General features: G+C 39.3%; 1 non-coding gene across 1 annotated transcript; it reads right to left on the reverse strand.

Moving 5' to 3' along the window:
• Positions 1–7,107: 7,107 nt before the first annotated feature.
• LOC121040018 (U6 spliceosomal RNA) lies at positions 7,108–7,214 on the reverse strand. Its single transcript, XR_005795089.1, has one exon. It is a non-coding gene; the product is annotated as a U6 spliceosomal RNA (small nuclear RNA).
• Between the last annotated feature and the right edge of the window lie 2,648 nt (positions 7,215–9,862).

Below are 9,862 nucleotides of genomic sequence, written 5' to 3' on the forward strand. Positions count from 1 at the left end.
GAAAGAAAGAAAGAAAGAAAGAAAGAAAGAAAGAAAGAAAGAAAGAAAGAAAGAAAGAAAGAAAGAAAAATAAATCAAGTAAATAGAAGGGATAAAACCAAACCATCTGCCTGGGGCATGATTGAAAGGTAATATTTGTTTAGTTGCTAATTTATTGAATTGTGAAGCCAAAGTAATGGCAAAACCACCATTTGTACAGCTCAAGCCAATTTAGAGAGTTTTTCCATATAGATTTGCCCATTTGATCACACAAAGATCCTATTGAGTAAGATAGTGGGACAATATTCACTATTAGTTAGAAGTAGGTAATATTTACAAATAAGATAGCCACATTAAATGACTTGCCAAAGACTGAGCCAAGACAGAATTTCAAAACTCCTGATCCACAGTCCACTACCTTCCTTCCCACTATCCTTTCCTGATTCCTCATACTGGACACTGTAGAACTTTTATAGAGAACCAAAGCATCTTATTCCTACTTTCTAGGTGACCCCAGAAGTGAAATAAATCAGAAGCCAAGTCAAAAGTGTTTAACCATAGCTAAGTTATTGAAACATCAGAAATTTTTCTTAACACTTGAAGAAATGTTTTTTTCTTACCAAGTTCACACATTTCAAAGATAACAACCTAGATTCTTTGTACGCATTCTAAAAATATTACTTGCTGGCTGAAAATTGGCTATTTATAGTAATTTTTACTTGACAGGAAGACCTTTTCAACAGATAGCTAGACTCTCCTCCAGTGGATTTAATAAACACCAAATTACCCATCTAAGAAACATCGTAGTTGAAAAGCAATTTGGATGAAATTTCTGTTCCATTTGGGATAAGTGAAAACCCAACTTCTTGAACACAATCAGGACTCTGAACTTATTCCAGTACATTCAGAACAGTACTAATTAGAAAGTACTGTACTTCAGAAAGTACTGTACTTCTGAAAGTACTGTACTTTCAGAACAGTAATAATTAGAAAATCTCTGCTGTGTTATATTCAGTCTAAATCTGTTTCCCTATATCTTATACCCACGATAACAGTGGAGCAGGTTAATGAAAATTATCACTTAGATATTTTTAATCAGGAAACTCACAGGGCGCCATAATCAAGATGTCCTTTTCAGTGGAAGCAATGGCAGATAACTCACTTCTGCTAATAGCCACTTGACTGAGCAGCAATGCTAGCCAACTGAACAGTTGATCTCAGCCATATAATTACTTATATGGATAGCTGCTAGATGCTACTATCTATGTAGCTGGAGGGTTCAAGCATACTTTCTATGCCTCAATGTTTGCCCTTTTAGATGTCTAGAAAGAAATGAAACAAATATTCATTGAGTTTATAATGCGAATTAGGCACCATACTAGGCACATTTTAGAGGCACTCTCATTTAATTTACAGTAATCCGTACCCTGCTGTTATTGCTCCCATTTTATGGATGAAGAAATTAAGGTTCAAAGGGGTTCATAATTTGGCAGAGGTCATGAACTCTATTAATAAAAACTCAAGGTTTTGAACACATCTCCTAAGTTTCAAAGCAGATCTTAATGAGCACATCATACTGCCTTGATTAACCAAAAGCAGAACCTGGGTTAGACAACAATGAGAAATGGGCAAATTTATTACCAGTCTCTCTATCCTTTCACCCATACACCTCGCACCCCTCCAGCACCCTCCTATGGTCCGTAACTACCCAAGGCCCCCAAACACCACCTGGTCTCAGTCTGCCTTTCCCAGACGTGGCTCCCTGCTCCAGACTGAGCCCTCATCATTGGCCTCCTTCCCCTTTGCCTCACTTCTCTATGGCCTGGTCAGCTAATCTCTAAAAGCTTAATTCATACTTGTTCCAAATATTTCAGCAGGGGTGAAAGGGGAGCATTTTAAGAAGAGTCGCTGTGATAGAGTAAGGGGAAGTTTGATATTGAAGACAGTAGGACATTTCAATCTTAAAGTTAAAAACACAGTACTCTAAGAGGACCACAACGGCAACCCAAACCAAGATCCCTCACTATGAAAACTTTTCTATTACTTCACACCTGCTTCCCTGGGGTGCTCATTCCCATGCAAGATGCATAGAGATTCATGGGATACTGCCAGCACCTTTAAGGCACAATTCACATCTTACTCATTTTATATTCCTGATACTAATACAATGCCTGGCACATAGTAGGGGCTCTAGATCTTTGTTGAGCAAATGAAAGAAGGAACAAACAGAACCACATGGGTTTGAGCGGATACTTCACTGGCTCCAGTTCAGTCAAGTCAGCTAATTTATCTCGCTGGCCACTGTCCTAAGGAAGCAATGACGTTAGCCATAACAAAAATATGCACTGCCATGTCTCCTTCATAGAAAAACAGTCTGAATAAACAGGATAGGAACTCTGATAATAAAGAGACCTCATTCCATTGAGGGAGGCAATCCAACTCTGTCTAAATGCTCAGGGACTCTGAACACTCAGAGCTTAGGAAAAAGCACATCTAGACTTCTGGGGTCATTATATTCTTCAAAACCACTCACTATTTTGTCTCAGGTTGGGGGTATTTGGGATCCAGTACTGTATAACCTATATGACTATAAACCCAAGATACAAAAGGAATTATACCTGTCATTTTTCCACTTTTATCTCAAGCCCATTATCTTAACTTTGAGGCCTCTTCCATCCCATATCCTCATGGATTTATCCAGTGATGTGCTGGAGCTAGGTCTCACCAGCTCACGAAGGCTAACTGTTAAGTTTCCAAAGCTGTCATCAAATATAGCTATTATCCAAAATGAAATTATGTAAACTAATAAATAAATTACAACTGGGCCTTGAACAACACAGGTTTGAACCACACAGATCCACTTACATGTGGGGTTTTTCCAATAAATGCGATACAGTACCATAAATATTTTTTTCTTCCTAGTGATGTTCTTACTTACGTTTTCTTTTCTCTAGCTTACTTGACTATAAGAATACAGGATATAATACATTCAACATACAAAATATGTATAAATGAACGGTTTATATCATCAGTAAGGCTTCCAGTCAACAGTAGGCTACTAGTAATTAAGTTTTGGGAGAGCCATAAGTTTTATGCAGATTTTCAACTGCATGGGGTAGGGTACTATCAATCACATCCTTTCCCAACTGCATGTGCAGTGACACCACATTGGTACCTTGAAATCCTCCATGGTGGGAGTATTTACACCACAAAGAGTGGTAATGCTCTGAATAGGGGCTTTTTCTTCCCACAGAGCCAGTTGTCAAATATTTGTCAGCACATCACTGGATTCATGCCATCCCAAAACTTTTGGGGTTGGAGGAAATAGTCTAGCCACAGAGTCAGGCAAGAAAAGAGTTGGAACAGTCCAATATACTGACACCATTGCTTCTTGCTGCCACAGTGTCACTGCTTAAGACTGACTGACTCTTCATGGTCACTGAGGATGCTAATCTACTTAGTGATGATTTCTCTCTAATCCAAATTCCAGCATAAGGCACATGGCACAGCTCTTTAACAGAAAACAACCCCACAGTCTGAATGCTGAATAGGCCAGAGGCCCCATCTTTGGGCCACAGAGGTATGGCTCTACATGTTCAACTCTTGTGATCCACATCCACAACCTTCTTGGTGTGCCATCTAATTCCAGGACCTTTATTTTCCAGCTTGATCCCCAAGGATTTACCATAAGTATTGGCAGATTTTTTTTTAATCCTTAAAACATGAAGAGCTCTATTGCATTCCCTGAATAGGGGTGCTGTTTGTCATACCCTACATTTGATAATTCTTGGGGAGGCCTCACCCATCCTTCCAAAAAAAGACTACATTCTATGAACCAAAGTTGAATTACTGTTCCAAGAGAAACACTAAGTATTTTCAAGATGCTTATATTCACTGTCCTCAGTCAGGGGAGTGGTTAATATCAATTATTCTAGAGTGATTTCTTAGCTCTTCATTTACTAAAGAAGAAAAGGAGCAGAGGAAAGAGAATTTTAGTCTTTGCAAAGCACTTTGCTACAGATACTCCAAGAAAATATCTTCAAAGAAGACTCGATAGCTTACTCATTTTTAAAGCAAATCATTTTGCAGACATTTTATTCTAGATATAAAACCAGAAGTTAAGAAAAATCATGCATCATCTTTTGGTTGCCAAAGTACTTTACCATATATTTTAAACATTGTTTTTCAAAAATATCATACAAAGTATGTTCTATTATTTGTGTTTTACAGATGAGAACATTGAGGCCCAGAGATAGCTAAGTGGCTTTCCAAGGTTACATAGCTAATAAATCCAAAACCTCTCTGCTCCTGTTCCAAATCAGAATGTCCTTTATAATATTCTTTTTAAAGAGATGGGAATATAACACAATAGAAGTCCTCTTCTCAACATTCCTTATTCCTGCTTCTTCCATGCTTGTTTCTGTATCATGCCTCTGCCCATGATAATATCCTTACCCAAAATGTCTTCTTTCCTTCTTTCTAGCCTTCCAAATCTAATCCATCCTCAAGACTCAGTCAGGGTTCAGTCCAAACATGTATAAAGGAGGTGACTACAGATATCATTCATTTATGAACCCCTTATACTGATTAAAATTGCAGTCTTACATTCCACATAATAATAGAAGCAAAGTGCTTCTCGTGTTTACATGAAGTTACATGTCTTCCAACTGGGGTTTAAGACTCCATAGGACAGGTGATGTTGAGTTGGGCCTTAAGGTGAGAAGGTACAGACAGAACATGCAGAGGAGAAAGTTATATTAAGAATGGCATTTTTCTGAATGCATGAGCAGAGCTAAAAATTTTAAAACATAATGCTCAATTATGTGACTTAATGGAAGACCAATATGCAATAGTTAAAAATAAAAAGAATGCTTTAAATAACTTTAGAAGTAGTAAGCGAATGGGTACTTTCAGTTTGCTTGAAAACAGGCCCTTTTGGGTGAAAAGCCCAGCTGGCATTTAAAAAGTCAATTTCTTTAGGCAGCCAGACTTCCTGACTGAGTAGAGCATGTTTGTTTACTTTTGGTCATGTCCTATTGTGCTACAAGAAGCTACACAACATCAACAAAAGATGTAGTAATTAAATATTTTTGGGTTTCCTTAAAAAAAGTATGAAGTGAAAACCCTCATTTTTAAATATCTTTAACTTATTTTGAATTTAGACTTACAGAAAGTTACAAGAGTAGTACAGAAAATGTCTGTGTACCCTTCGCCTAGCTTTCCCTGATAACATCTGACATAGCCATAGTATAATCCCCAAAGCCAGAAAATTAACATTGGAACAATACAAGAAACAACAGTTTTCAAGACGCTGAACATCAGGCAAGGAATGACAGCGATCTCCAAGAAACAGGAAACAAACGAGGTGAGCCCTACAATTGTCTGGGCTTACTGCCTTGGGAGGATTTCCAGGCCATGGCATGGGGAAATGGGATTGAGGCAGAGCCAGAGAATATTCTGAGTTGAGACAGGACTGAGAGTCTGGGGGAATCAAAGCAGCTAGAGTTCATCAGATAGAATGCTAGAGCAGAGAGGGCTGCACAGAGAACTGCAGAAATCTGCAGAGGGTCCTCCCAAGTGTTCAACAGAATACTGATCAGTGCGTGGCTAATGAAGAACTGCCCAAGACAAGGGAAAGGATTATCCACAGGATTAGGGGAGGAAGTGCTCACACAGAGCAGAGGGGAGAACCTGTCCGCACCAGCCAAACCTGACAAACACCTCCACCCCTACCACCACCACCCCTCTCCCACCCCCTAATCCCCACTTCCCACCCCCCAGGGACAAACTCTAGAAGGTCTTATCTCAGTAGTAGGAGCACTGCTCCAGAACCACCTAGCAAATCATAAAAGCAAGATTGGAAAGGATCAAAGTGTTTCTAAGCAACTTTAACTGCATCCCAGCACAAAGCTTAAGGAGATGTATGTAGGAATACAAAAATATCCATTGTTGCCTTGCTTCATATGTTGGTTTTGAAAGTCTAATGCTAGTTTAATTCTTTTGTCTTTGTAAGTAATTTGATCTTTTTGTCTAGAGAGACACCTCAAGGATTTTATCTTTATTTCTGAGAACTATTAGTTGGACAAGGCTATGTCTGAGAATTGATAGTTCTGGGTTAAGTTTGACAGATGAGCCCTTCCATGTGTTGATTTAGATCTTTTTCTACTTCTGGAAATTTCCTTGGATTATAATTTTAAATATTAGATCTGTTCCATTGTTTTTATTTTCTTCCTCAGGGACTCAGATAACATAAATATTATTCTTTCTTTACCTGTCTTTCTTTTCTACTACCTTCTGAGCCTTTTTACTTTTTTGTTTACTTATTACCATCCCTTTGGTTGTTTTCCTACCTTTAATTAAATGCTCATTTGGTCCATTCTCCTTTGCGCATGTTATACTTTATTCTTCATTTCTGAGATAACTTTCTCTCTTTCTTCCATTTCTTCCCTGAGTTTAATTAACTTTTTCTTTTCTCTCTCTCTCACTCTCTCTCTTTTTTAAAATGCTTATTTATTTTTGACAGAGAAAGAGAGAGAAAAAAACACAAATGGGGGAGGGGTCAGAGAGAGAGGGAGACACAGAATCTAAAACAGGCTCCAGGCTCTGAGCTATCAGCACAGAGCCTGATGTGGGTCTCAAACTCACCAACGGTGAGATCATGACCTGAGCCAAAGTTGGATACTTAACTGACTGAGCCACCCAGGTGCTTCTCTCTCTCTCTCTCCTTTCCTTTTCCTTTCTTTTTTTTTTTCTTTTGGTCCATTTCTGCTTTTAGTTTTTGGGTTTCAGATTTAAAGAGGTCTTCTCACATCCTCAAATGCTTTTTTCAGTAGATTTCATTCATTATGAGAGTATAGACTTACAATTTTCTTCTGCTTCATGGCTGTTTTCCAGGAGGGGAATTTCCCTCAGTTGATTTGCATGCAAATTCATTTCCTGATTATCTGACATATTCCTCTGTAAATTTCACTTTCTTTTTCTTCATGTTTGTGGTATTTCCGCATTTTAGAAGATTCCTAGTTTAATTCCTTTTCGGCTTACAAACGTCCAGGTACTTCAGTGGGGTTTTTTGGACTGTTTTAGTGGTGGGGAAGAGCCTGCAAGGCTTCCAGTTTTTTGTTGTTTTTTTAAAATCTGGAACGCTTCACGAATTTGTGTGTCATCCTCGCGCAGGGGCCGCGCTAATCTTCTCCATATCGTTCCAATTTTAGCATATGTGCAGCTGAACCGAGCTCGGCTTCCAGTGTTTTTATTCTCTTTTGTCTTATAGGACACAAAATTTCTCCCTTTTTCTTCTTTTCCCACTTACCACTTGAATTCCCAAAGGTGATTCTTCCTTCTTTTTTTTGCCTCTTTCTCCCCTAGAAGCTTTTTTTCCCCAGAAGACTATCCTTTTAAATCAGGTTTTTCCTTTAAAATATAGTCAGGGTGGGGGTGGCCTGAGTGGCTCAGTCGATTGAGCACAGACTTCAGCTCAGGTCCTGATCTCCCAGCTTGTGAGTTCAAGTCCCACGTCATGCTCTGTGCTGACAGCTCAGAGCCTGGAGGCTGTTTCGGATTCTGTGTCTCCCTCTCTCTCTGCCCCTAACCCACTCGCATTCTGTGTCTGTCTCTCTCAGAAATAAATAAACATTAAAAAAAATTTTTTTAATTATATATATATATAGTCTGGGGGCACCTGGGTGGCTCAGCCCCTTACTGACAACTCTTGATCTCAGCTCAGGTCATGATCTCACGTTGGTGGGATCGAGCCCCATGTCAGCCCCGCACTGACAGCGTGGAGCCTGCTTGGGATTCTCTCTCTCTGTCTCTGCCCCTCCCCTGCTTGCTCTCTCTCTTTCAAAATAAATAAAATTTTTTTAAAAATAGAGTTTGTCCCTTTAAATTACATATCTGGTCCTCTTCTTTTTAGTCTATCTGGTCCTTTAAGTCCTGAATACTTTGCAATCCTTTCTCTGCTGTCATGTTCTGATCTACCCGGTTACCTTTTTAGGATTTTCTGACTTAGGGTAAATACAATCTTTCTGGTGGTCATTCCAATTCACGCACAGGCCTCTCCACTCGGGTCCCTCCTGTGTGTCTCACAGTTTCTCTCCACCTGCCTTTGCTTGCCACTGAAACCCACGGGGTGAGAAGGGAACACATGGGCCACAGCACTGATACTTGTTGACTTTTCCCTTTTTACTCACAGTTGCTTTACAGTTTCAACATTATTTACGTTCACGTTGACAAGTGGTTTTCATAGAATTTTTGCAGATAGAAAGTTATTTCATATTATTTGGGGAGCAGACCTGGGGAGGCTATTTACCTCACTGCACCCATTGTTTATAGGTCCCCTGAGTGATCATTTTAAAACCTTTTATTTGGGGCACCTGGGTGGCTCACCCAGTCAAGCTTCAGACTTCAGTTCAGGTCATGATCTCACAGTTCATGGGTTCAAGCCCTGCATGGGGCTCTGTGCTGACAGCTCAGAGCCTGGAGTCTGTTTCGGATTCTGTGTCTCCCTCTCTCTCTGCCCCTCCCCCTCTCTCTGCTCCTCCCCCACTCTGCTCTGTCTCTCTCTGTCTCTCAAACAATAAACGTTAAAAATAATACAGAAAGAAAGAAAACGTTTTAGTAAAGCATAATATACATACCAGAAGTACACATAGCATTGGTATGCAACAAAATAAACTTGCCCAAACTGAACACATCCATGTATCCAGCCCAAGACCAAAGGAAGAAACTTACAAATACCACAACCAACCCATGCTCCTTCACTGGGCATCCTCCCCCCAAAGGTAACCACAGCACAGATGAGTCTTCCCTGGCTTTCACATTCTAGAAATGAAATCATATGGCAGGTGCTCTTATGCGTCTGGCTCCTGTGATCACGTTTAGGAGATTCATCCACGTTTTTCATTCTTGCTGCTAAATACTCTTCCACTTGTGAGTGTGTCACAATTTATTTACCCATCCTATGACTTGAGGATAATTTCAAGTTTTGGGCTAATTTGAATAGTATTGCTGTGAACATGCTTATACACGCCCTTTGGTGAATACATGCAAACATTTCTGATGAGTATATACCTAGGAATAAAATTGCTTGGACCAGCAGTATATAAAAACCCCTCCTGTTGTTGCACGCACATCCTTATCAAAATATGGTATTGTCTGTCTTTTTTATGTGATCTATTCTGATAGTATGTAGTCATATCTCATTGTGATTGAGTGTCTATTCACCTTTTATTGGCCATTTGGTTCTCCTGTTTTGCAAAATTCTCCTTTGGTTATTTTTCTTCTGCTAGTATTTCACTTTAGAGGAAAGAGACCTTTTACCGGGTGACCAGTGATTTCATCATGTTCACAAAACAAATTAGTCATAGAGTAAAAGTCAGACCAAAACCAACAGCTCTGGATTCTCTAGGCGTTTTGTTTTGTTTTGTTTTCCTACCAGAATAAGGAGTTTGGGGTGAATCCTGTTAGTATCTGGTAGTCATTTAAAGTTTTTAAGCTGGCTAATGACATGGCATTGGTGAATTAAATAGGCAAATCTCAACCTGGTGGGTGGAATGGATTATAGAAAAGTGAATCTATGGGTAGATAAACCACTTAGAAGACAAATAGAACATGCAATACAAGCAGGAAGAGACACAATAAGATTGCAAATAAGAGATAAATCAGAGAGAAAGTGGAAAGAAAACTTTTACGGAACGAAAGAATTCTCTAATCATTTTGTAAGCTCTAGAGACAAAAACAATGGCAACACAGACAGAATTAGGAAAATCCCAAGAACGGGTTATTGGGGATGGGGAGAGCATGAGTTTGGTTTTAAATGCAAAGATTGTGACATGTCAGCAGGACATTCAAAGTAACCAAGAGACAACTGAAAAACCAGAATTTT

This window comes from Herpailurus yagouaroundi, unplaced genomic scaffold (genome assembly GCF_014898765.1).
Source record: "Herpailurus yagouaroundi ecotype Mexico unplaced genomic scaffold, PumYag 181, whole genome shotgun sequence".
Taxonomy (NCBI): domain Eukaryota; kingdom Metazoa; phylum Chordata; class Mammalia; order Carnivora; family Felidae; genus Herpailurus; species Herpailurus yagouaroundi.